We start from the raw sequence: 12,182 nt of genomic DNA, 5'->3' as shown, positions 1-12,182 counted from the left end.
TGATCTTTTAAATTTGCTGTTGTATTCAGTTTGCTAGTATTTTGTTGAGGATTTTTGCATCTATATTCATGGGGGATATTAGTCAGTAGTTTTCATGTTGTTCTTGTCTGGCTTTAGGAACAGGGTAATGCTGGCCTCACAAAATGAGTGAGGAAGGAAGAATTCTCTCCTCTAGTTTTTCAAAGATCCTGAGAAGGATAAATGTCCATTATTTAAAAGTTTGGTAGAATTCACTAGTGAAGACTGGTCATGGGCTTTTCTTACTTGAGAAGTTTTTGATTACTTATTTAATATCCTTATTTATTATAGAACTATTCATATTTTCTATCTTTTCCTGAATCAGTTTTGATAGTTTGTTTATTTCTAGGAATTTGTCCATTTCATATAACACACAATTTGTTGATATCCTGTCATTCATAGTATTCTTATTATCCTTCTGATTTCTGTAAGTTCAGTAGTAATGTACTCACTTTTATTTCTGGTTTTAGCAATTTTTATTTTCTGTTTTTCTTAGTCAACATAAAAATTTCTCAATTCTGTTGATCTGTTCAAAGAACCAATTTTGGTTTTGTTGATTCTTTCTACTGTTTTTCTTTTTTAAAATATTTACTTATTTATTTGGTTATGTTGGGTCTTAGTTGCAGCACATGGGATCTTCGTTGTGGCATGCTGGATCTTTTTTGTTGCGGCATGCGGGATCTTTAGCTGCGGCATGTGAACTCTTAGTGGCAGCGTGTGAACTCTTAGTTGCAGCATGCGAACTCTTAGTTGTGGCATGTGGGATCTAGTTCCCTGACCAGGGATTGAACCTGGCCCCCCTGCATTGGGAGCACAGTGTCTTAGCCACTGGACCACCAGGGAAGTCCCCCTACAGTTTTTCTATTCTGTATTTTTATACCTCTGCTGTAAGCTTTATTATTTTCTTTCTTTTGCTAGCCTTGCATTTAGTTTGCTCTTCTATTTATGGTTCTTTAAGATACGATGTTAGATTATTGATTTGATACCTTTTTGTATAATAGGCAATTATGATCATAATTTTCTCTTTGAGTCCTGCATTTGTTGCAGCCCATAATTTTGATATATTGTGCTTTTATTTTCATTCATCTCAAGTTACTTTTAAATTTCTCTTGTGTTTTCTACTTTAATCCAGTGGTTGTTTAAGTGTGTGTTGTATACTTTCCACATATTTGTGAATTTTCAAGTTTTAGTTTGTTATAGATTTCTAGTTATATTCTTTTGTGGTCAGAAAATATACTTTGTATGATTTCAATCAATCTTTTTACATTTATTGAGTCTTGTTTGGTTGTCTAACATATGGTTTATCCTGGATCCATGTGCACTTGAGATGAATGTATGTTCTGCTGTTGTACGGTGAAGGGTTCTATATATATATTTTATGTTCAATTGGTTTACAGTGTTGTTCAAGTTCTCTATTTCTTTATTGATCATTTCTGTAATTCTATCCATTATTGTAAGTGGCTTATAGAACACTACATCTATTATTGTAGAAAATATTTCTCCCTTAAATTCTATCAATTTTTGCTTCATATATTTTGGGGTTTTGTTGTTACCTGTGTATATGTTTTTATTAAAAAAATTTAAAATATAATTAATTTTATTTAGTTTAATATAATTAACTTTGAATATAATTAATATAAGTTATTTTTAACAGTCAAATGTAATTCCATAATTTGGTGATTTAAAATTTTTTTTATTGGAGTATAGTTGCTTTACAAAAAGTGTTAGTTTCTACTGTACAGCAAAGTGAATCAGCTATACGTATGCATATATCCCCTCTTTTTTTCGATTTCCTTCCCATTTAGGTCACCACAGAGCACTTAGTATAGTTCCCTGTGCTATACAGTAGGTTCTCATTAGTTATCTATTTTATACGTAGTATCAATAGTGTATATTTGTCAATCCCCATCTCACAGTTCATCCTACCACCTTCCCCCTTGGTATCCATACGTTTGTTCTCTATGTCTGTGTCTCTATTTCTGCTTTGCAAATAAGATCATCTATAGCACTTTTTAGATTCCACATATGTGAATTAATATATGATATTTGTTTTTCTCTCTCTGACTTACTTCACTCCATATGACAGTCTCTATGTCCATCCACATCTCTACAAATGACCCAATTTCATTCCTTTTTGTGTCTGAGTAATATTCCATTGTATATATGTACCACATCTTCTTTATCCATTCATCTGTCGATGGACACTTAGGTTGCTTCCATGTCCTGGCTATTGTAAATAGAGCTGCAATGAACATTGTGGTACATGACTCTTTTTGAATTATGGTTTTCTCAGGGTATATGCCCAGTAGTGGGATTGCTGGGTCATATGGTAGTTCTATTTTTAGTTTTTTAAGGAACCTCCATACTGTTCTTATATGTTTTTAATTGTTATATAGTCTTGATTACCTGACCCTTTTACCAATATATAATGTCCTTCTTTGTATCTTTTAATTTTAAAAAATCTAATATTAGTATATACAACTAACTCTCTTTTGGTAACTCTCCTCAGGTTTATTTTATTTTTTCTGCTGTTGTATATTGTAGTTTTTTGCTTAGTTACTTTTCTAATTTTTCTATTTTTGCAAAAAGTGTATTCTTTGTTGTGTGTAGTCACTGAAGTCTCTGTTCTGTTAGCCTAGTGGCCAGCTACTGATTTGACAGAGATTTCCTTAAAAGCCTGGAGTCAACAGAAAAAGAGAAAGTAAAAGAAGAAGAAGGAAAAGGAGGAGGAAGACAGTGGGGAGGAGGAAGAGGAGGGGAGAAAGGAGGAGGAGGAGGAGGAAAGGAGCAAAAACAAACAAACAAACAAGAAAACCTCTCCTGTTCTTTGTACATTGACTCTGAGTTGGAGCATGCTTTCAGTGCTTAGCCAGGCCGTTAAGAACTCAGCCTTTTGTTTCACTTCCTGCTTATATTGAACCTTAAGGTCAGCAGAGGTTAAAACTCGGGCCTTCTCATGTCTTTTTGACTATGCATCTATTCTTGGGTATGCATGTGTCCTTTGAGAGTCCCCAGTATAAACAAAAGCATTTCAAAACCCTTAATCCTCCATGTATCTCCTTCCCTAGCTTCTTCCTTGCAAGGATTTTCAGTTTGTTTGCTTCTTGCCATGTCTGTTATTCCTTGCTCCAGATGGTGGCTTGTATGTTCCTTTACAGGCTTTTGACATATACCTCCAGGGAGGCTACTCAAACCTTGAGAACGTTTTGAGGGATGCAAAACAAAGGGAAGCCCCTGAACAGCTCTCCTCAGGGAGCTGCCGGACAGGTCACAATACACAATTGCATTTCTTTGAAAACAAGGTTCATGTTGTTCCTCTAGCACTAACAAGCCATACCAGGCATGTGGGCTATCATCCACATGGGCATCTCTGAGCTGGCGAGTAGCAGATGATAAGCAGGTAAATAACTGTTAGCAACAATTATCAGCTTCTTTCTTCTTTAAGGACTCCCCACGTTGTAGTGTTTTTAAAACTGTGGTTAAAAAAACCACATAACATAAAATTTACCATCATAACTATCTGTACTTGTATAGTTCAGCAGGCATAAGTATATTCATATTGTTGTGAAACAGATCTCCAGAACTTTTTATCTTGCCGCACTTAAACTCTGTATCTGTTAAATAATGATTCCCCTTTTCCTCCTCCCCTAGCTACTGGTAACTCCCATTCTACTTATGTTTCTATGAATTTGACTATTTTAAATACCTAATGGAAGTGCAATCATACAGTATTTGTCTTTTTGTGACTGGCTTATTTCACTTAGCATAGTATCCTCAAGGTTTATCTATGTGGTAACGTGTGATAGGATTTCCTTCCATTTTAAGGCTGAATAATATCCCATTGTATGTATATACCATACTTTGTTTAGTCGTTCATCTGTCAGTGGACATTATATCCCTTCATCCGTCAGTGGACATTTGGATTGCTGTTGAATGTGTTTGATTAGATTCCAGAGTTTCAAAAAAATTGATTCTGACAGTTTTTTGAAGCTTATTTGTTGCTTCAGTGGATTGAAAGATCCTTGGACTTCTCTACTCCACAATTTCAGCAGGCCACTTAATAAATATTTAAAAATAATTCTACATCACACATTGAAATCAACAATGAAAATGTGTATAACATATTACAATTTTTTAAAAATTTATTTATTTATTTAATATTCATTTTTGGCTGTGTTGGGTCTTCGTTTCTGTGCGAGGGCTTTCTCCAGTTGCAGCGAGTGGGGGCCACTCTTCATCACGGTGTGTGGGCCTCTCACTGTCGCGGCCTCTCCTGTTGCGGAGCACAGGCTCCAGACGCACAGGCTCAGTAACTGTGGCTCACAGGCCTAGCCGCTCCACGGCATGTGGGATCTTCCCGGACCGGGGCACGAACCTGTGTCCCCTGCATTGGCAGGCGGATTATTAACCACTGCGCCACCAGGGAAGCCCCTACAATTTTTATTTGCAACTATTTCACCTGAACATCTGTCTTCCTCTTAAAACATTAACTTATGAATAGAAGGAAAATGGATAATTACCCATTGAATAGGAAATGCAATATAATTTTTATTAAAGGGGATTCTGTAAAGTGAGAGAGGAATCAACAAAGTGGGTCTCATTCTTCCCATAATTTCAGCTACAATAGTAATTACTGTGAAAAAATATGTAAATGACATCACATGTGAGGTGCAGTTGACCTACCATAAGGATTACAAATGCAGTCAGGTCTAGGTTAAGTCCTTAGTATTTATTTTCACATCAAGTTCTTAAAATAAAATAGTTTTTCTAACATTTATTTTTTAAAAAGTCATGTTTCAAGTTAAGATAAACAATTAATTGGCTTCAGATTTTAACTTTTAATCATGTATGGAAGCATACTTCATTTTATTGTATTTCACTTTATTGTGCTTCACAGATATTGCATTTTTTAAATTGAAGTATAGTTGATTTAAAATATTGTTAGTTTCAGGTGTATAGCAAAGTGATTCGAGTTTTTTGTTTTTTGTTTTTTTTGCAGATTATATCCCATTATAAGTTATTACAAGATACTGGGTATAATTGCCTGTGCTGTACAGCAAATCCTTGTTACTTATCTATTTTATGTATAGTAGTTTGTATCTGTTAATCCCATACTCCTCATTTGTCCCTCCCTCTCCCCTTTGATAACCACTAGTTTGTGTTCTGTGACAGAAACAGACTCACAGGCTATTTCTGTTTTGCATACACATTCATTTGTTTTATTTTTTAGATTGCATATATAAATCATACCATATAGTATTTGTCTTTCTCTGTCTGGCTTATTTTACTAAGCATAATATTCTCTAGGTCCATCCATGTTGCTGCAAATGGAATATTATATTGTGTTTTTTACAAATTGAAGGTTTGTGGCAACCCTGAGTCAAGCAAGTCTATTGGCACCATTTTTCCAGCAGCATTTGCTCATTTTGTGTCTGTGTTACATTCTGATAATTCTCGCAGTATTTCAAACATTTTCATTATTATTATATTTGTTTTGGTGATCTGTGATCTCTGATGTTACTAATGTAATTGTTTTGGGACTCCGTGAACTACGCGCATATAAGATGGCAATCTTTTTTTTTTTTTTTTTTGCAGTACGCGGGCCTCTCACTGCTGTGGCCTCTCCCATTGCAGAGCACAGGCTCCGGACATGCAGGCTCAGCGGCCATGACTCACTGGCCCAGCCGCTCTGCGGCATGTGGTATCTTCCCAGACCGGGGCACGAACCCGTGTCCCCTGCATTGGGAGGCGGACTCTCAACCACTGTGCCACCAGGGAAGCCCAAGATGGCAATCTTAATAAATGTGTGTATTCTCACTGCTTCACCAACTGGTCATTCCTCCATCTCTGTCCCTCTCCACAAGCCTCCCGATTCTCTGAGACACAACAATTTGAAATTAGGCTAATCAATAATTCTACAATGGCCTCTAAGTGTTCAAGTGAAAAGTCACTTGTCTCTCACTTGAAATCAAAAGTTAGAAATGATTAAGCTTAGTGAGGAAGGTGTGTGTTGAAAGCCGAGATAGGCTGAAAGCTAGGCCTCTGGCGCCAAACAGTTAGCCAAGTTGTGAACGCAAAGGAAATGTTTCTGAAGGAAATTAAAAGTGTTGCTCCAGTGAACACACGAATGATAAGCAAGGGAAACAGCCTTATTGGTGGTATGGAGAAAGTTTCAGTGGTCTGGGTGGAAGATCAAAATCAACCATAATAGTCCCTTAAGCCAAAGCCTAATCCAGAACAAGGCCCTAACTCTCTTTAATTCTATGAAGGCTCAGTGAGGTGAGGAAGCTGCAGAAGAAAAGTTTAAAACTAGCAGAGGTTAGTTCATGAGGTTTAAGGAAAGAAACCATCTTAATAACATCAAAGCACAAGGTGAAGCAGCAAGTGCTGATGTAGAAGCTGCAGTAAGTTATCCAGACCATCTAGCTAAGAAAATTAATGAAGGTGGCTACACGAAACAACAATTTTCAGTGTAGATGAAACAGTCTTATATTGGAAGAAGATGCCATCTAAGACTTTCATAGCTAGAGAGAAGTCAATACCTGGCTTCAAAGCTTCAAAGGACAGGCTGACTCTCTTGTTAGGAGCTAATACAGCTGGTGACTTTAAGTTGAAGCCAATGCCCATTTACCGTTCTGAAAATCCTAGGGCCCTTAAGAACTATGCTAAATCTATGCTCTATAAATGGAGCAGCAAAGACTGAATGACAGCACATCTGTTTACAACATGGTTTACTGAATATTTTATGTCCATTGTTGGGGACCTACTGCTCAGAAAAAAAGATTCCTTTCAAAATATTACTGCCCAATGACAATGTACCTGGTCACTCAAGAGCTCTGATGGAGATATGCAATGAGAAATTGTTCTTGAAAGGAAGTCAAGCAGTGAGGCAAATTTCATTGTTCTTATTCTAAGAAACTGCCACAGTCACCCCAACCTTCAGTAACCACCACCCTGATCAATCAAAAGCCATCAATATTGAGGCAAGACCTTCCACCAGCAAAAAGACTATGACTCATTGAAGGCTCATATGATGGTTTGCATTTTATAGCAATAAAATATTTTAAAGTTAAGACATTTACTTTTTTTAGATACAATACTATTGCACACTTAACAGACTACAGTGTAGTGTAAATATAACTTTTATATGCCCTGGGAAACCAAAAAATTCATGTGACTCCCTTTATTGAAATATTTGCTTTATTGAGGTGGTTTGGCACTGAACCCGCAACATCTTTGAGGTATGCCTGTATTTAACCATATTCAGGTAATTGTCATATTTACCTAAGTGGAGGCTTTTTAATGTAATACATTTCCAAACTCCTAGATTCTGGCTTATTTACTCTTTCTAGCAGCCTGGAATGACTTACCAGTCAGCATTTATATTACTGAAACTTACTGGAGCTACTCTATGAATAAGCCAGATGATAAAGCTTTCTTGGCTTATGACAAATGACTATGTATTTAGACATACAGGAGTCAGACCAAAGTGCTTACATTTCCTACAGTTTATACCAAACTAGATGGGCTCTTAAGCAGTCAGCCTGGACTCATAGATTAGCCAGATCATGAATACAATGATTCTAGCTGCCTTCCACATGTTGTCAGATGGCTATATTAAGAGGATCCAGTCACTATCAGTCAGGAAGGCAACCAAAAACCTGTCTGTTTTAAGAAGCCATCCAGCCATTGAAGAATTGATACTCCCATAAATGAAATTTCAGGGAAGTGTATAGTGAAGAATCTTTCTCAAGGCTGCCAAAATGATTTATTGCATGCTGAGATTTCATTCACACACATAATAGACTGCATTAACTTTATTTTTTAAATGCAGGTGGTTTTCTGACAAAACCAATTGAAGTTAGTGATAATATATAAGGTATTACCTGTCATTGGTTTGATGTCTCAAAGCTATTTTTCCAAAAATAAGTAGGCATAAAAGGGGAAATTCAGGAATTATCTTAAAAGGAAATCCAACAGTTTATACCAATGAAGCAAAAGAAAAAGGAAAAAAATTGATTTATATTTCTGGAAAAATATACATTAAATTTAAAAAATTGTTATTGCCCAATATCTGACACCAGTGACATTTTATGTAAAAAAAAAGAAAGTGAATTCTATTTTAAAATATTAAGTATACTTAAAAGAAATGAAATAAAATAAAATAATTTCCTTTAAATTTGAGGAATTGGCCCATTTCATCTAAGTTATTTGTGTTTATAGAGTTATTGATAGTATTTTATTATCCTCTTAACATCCATGGGATCAGTAGTGATGTCCCCTCTTTCATTCCTGATATCAGTTATTTGTGTCTTCTCTCTTTTTCTTGGTTATCCTAGCTAAGAGTTAGATTTCATTGATTTACTCTATTGTTTCCCTCTTTTCAGTTTTTTTTTGATTTCTGCTCCAATATTTATTTTCTTTCTTCTACTTGTTTTGGATCTAATGTGCTCTTCTTTCTCTGGTTTTCTAAGGTGAAAACTTAAGTTGTTGATTCTGGCAAAAGGGATAGGGGGAAATGTTGGACTCCATCTTATCCAGAACTGGAAATTACTGATTTTTAATAGCTTTCATACATGAATAATTTTAAAATCTTTAATACATTTTTGATTTGGTGATGCCTACTTATATTTTATAAAATATATACATAATTATTGCTGGTTATCTTAGCTTGAGCGTCCACAAAAGAGAGTGTGATACAAGAGTTTCCATTTGAGTAGCTCATTTGGCAAGAGATTCTAGTGAGTCAGAGTAAGAAAAACGTGTGGTGAAGCAAGGAAAAAAAGTCAAACAAGGATTGTGTTATGAAACTGCACATCACTACAGGCAAGTGGTGCTTGACCCTATGGGTCCAAAGTCGGCATCCATTTTTGTGAAAATGAATAACTACCACCTCTTAGAATGGGTGCAGTGCATTCAATGTAGAATGAGGTAGCTGGATGATATCCTTGAAGGAAGGGACAGAATTGAGTGCCCAGCATCAGATGTTGCTCTTGGGGAGTTATACATTCAGAAGTGGGAGTAGCTTGATCACCCCTGGAGAGAGAGAACCAGTGCTGTTGAACTCAAGCTTAGGCTCCATCCCTGCCATCAGGACAATTCATGGATTCACTGTGCCAGAACCACGATGACTGAGGAGAGAAGCTGTTTGACATCCACATGAGTCATCAGATCCAATTGGTTGTTAAGTGCCTTCTCTACAGTCAGTTCCTTGGATGGCCATTAATATGAGGCACAGAGACACATGCTTTGTTTCCATTCTTATAGTTCTAACTACATGCCTCATATCCAAACTTTCTTATCTTCAATTTCCAATCATTCTTCTTCCAAGACCTTTACATACCAGCCAAATCATTCACCACAGTCCAGGTGACCACCTCAAGCTACTACTCCCTCCATACAAAGTGAAGAACCTGGTGTAATGCTCACAGCTCTGCCAACTGGAAGTTCTACCCTTCAACATTATTCTTTAGGGCTACTCTAACTGAAGCTGAAGTGTGGTGGCAGTCCGTTTATAGCTACCATTAATATTTAATGCTCACACATCTGTGCACCAGGCTTGATAATTTCCTCTTCCATTAGTTGGTCATAGATCACCCCCTACCTCACGAGGGGCATCATTGTAACAGTGGCCAAAGCCATGGGGGTTTGTGCAATCAGTCGGTTTATTTGTGCTTTCTCAGGCTGGATCCTGGAGCATTTCCATCGTGGGTGGACTGCTATTGAGCCTGCCAGACCTTATCGCTTGGTGAATCTCATAATGTACAGCTTGTGGTGGGAAGCTCCTGTCGTATAGTCACTTGTTAACTCTTGGTTAGGCACTCCATATATACTAACCTCAATAGCATATAAGGAGCTATGTTTTAATTGGCAAGTAGTTTACTGACATAGGAGGTATGGCTTTTGTTAAGAACCCCAGGATTCTGTGTTGCAACTCCCATATTATGGCTTAGAATGACTTAGTGCATCCTTATCCATCACAGATGCTGTAAGCATTATCAGATATGCTGAGTCATATGACCTGAGTAGCAGAACAACTTGCACTGCAGATCTGAAAACTTGGTGGGGGACCACAATTTTCCACTGCAGCTGCTAACATCAGACTTTGACTTGCCAAGTCTCATGTTTTTCTTTTTGTACAAAAGAAGTGAGCTGTTCATACTCTAGCCCTGGAATACTATCTATAAGGTATTGCCACAGATTCCTGTCAGTCAAACTAGTTTGACTCCACTCTGACCTTACTTCGCATTATGGTAATTGTACCCAACTTGCTTCTGAGGTTTTGTGCTGCTAACTGGGCTCTGACATTCTGGAATCTTATCATCTCCATTGCAACATAGTTTAGTTCCAATCATGGCTTTCAGAGGAGAGCCAACATTGAGTTTCTCAAAAATGTCAAGTGTTCCCCCTCACCAGCACAGCCTTTATTATTGTAGTGTCTTCTCTGCCCTCCTAGGGCAAGTAGTTTAGAGATAGGTCCTCGTCCCATGCAATAAATTATTTCTAATACCTTCACTCCCTTTGACCTTCTCACCAATTCCTCAGTACTCTGGCAAGGAAGTTCTAATATCTCTATCTCATTTACTGTAGCCTGTTGTCCAAGCTTAAAGATGCCACCCAAGCAGCATATGAAGGCAGCTCCAGGACATTGAACCCTGAGTCATAGCTTTGTACTCCTATGACTCATGTCAGTGAGTCCTCAAAATCCATTCCAATGTATATTATCCCAGTTCATACTAGTACACATTAGCCTGTTCCTACAGTTCTTTCTGGATTTTCCACCTAAACAGAGACTGTATTTTGTTCCTTGTGCTGTGATGATGCCTTACCCTTGTCATGAGTTGGAAGCAATGAAAAATATCAGTGTTGGGTGTTGAGAAAGACAAGCAATGTCTTTTTGAGGTAACTGCCTTAGATGAGGCTATTGCCTTGTCTCTAGGAACAGGGAGGTTGCTCTCCAATAGTAAGGGTTAAGGGGCTGCTTTTACCAGGCTGAGTGTACAGAGGATTATAGGTATTCAAGATTCCCACACTCATCACTATTCCAGGTCTCAGAGTTCTACTCCTTCCTTATTAGGATACATATATTGATATAGAGATCTTTAAATGTTGTGAATGCAGTTTCCATGCAGCTCTGCAACCTTACAATTAGAATCTGGGTCTGATATTCAGCAGTCTGCCTTATGACTGGAGGAGATGAGGGTCTTCTTAATCCAATGTGTTAGGGTGAATAACAGGTTGTGCATTTCCATTAGACACACAAACCTAGATTACAGATCCAGTTTAGGGCAATCTTAGAGCCTGCCCTAACAACCACTCAGGCTGAAAGGGATCTCAGAATCCACACTGAGTTGGAAGCCAAACTCATCTATTTCCACACCCCAAATGCCAACTTACTTAAAGAGGAGAATAAATGCATGTTTAGGCACATCTTCCTTACTTCAAAATATGCCACAATATAAATGACATCCTAGGAGGAATTAGGTGCCCCTCCTTTACCCCAAACCAAACACCCAGGAACTCACAAATATGGGGAATCCTCGGGCTTTGGTTTTCAAATACAGTTAGTCCATGAGGTTAAGAAATATTTCTCATTATTATGATGAAGAAGTGCATCTTAGTCATTTTAGAAATTAGATTGTCATCTGGCTCACCTTAAATCTGGTACCTTAAATTCTCAGAGCAGAGCTTTAACCCACACATTGCTTGCTCTATTGACCCACAATTGTATGAATAAATGAATAAATAAATGAATTAGGTAGTAAATAAAATATTAGAACCAAGAGATAGAGTTAGCTCCACTGAGAAAACAGAAGCTGGGTAATATATCAGAATCAAAGGGACACAATATTATAAACAGTGTGTTTTCCCAGGGTATAAGGTCCACATATAGTGTGGTGATGGTCTGTTGTCAAATGATCCTCAGAATCATGAGGATCATGAGGAAACTATGTGGATTGGTACAGGCTATATGCCCAAGGAGTCTGGTCTTTGTCAGGCAAGAGACAGGGTCCAGAGAAGGTTCTGTGAAATCTGAAGCTTACACAGTTTTGAAGGCTTTCTTTTAAAATAACACAGAATCAATCATGAAAGTGAATATTTATTTAGAATTATAAGATAATGTATAACAAGATTAAAATCATGACAACTACAATAAGCAAAAA

This window comes from Orcinus orca, chromosome X, assembly GCF_937001465.1.
Source record: "Orcinus orca chromosome X, mOrcOrc1.1, whole genome shotgun sequence".
Classification (NCBI taxonomy): Eukaryota; Metazoa; Chordata; class Mammalia; order Artiodactyla; family Delphinidae; genus Orcinus; species Orcinus orca.
This window is presented reverse-complemented; position numbering follows the sequence as displayed.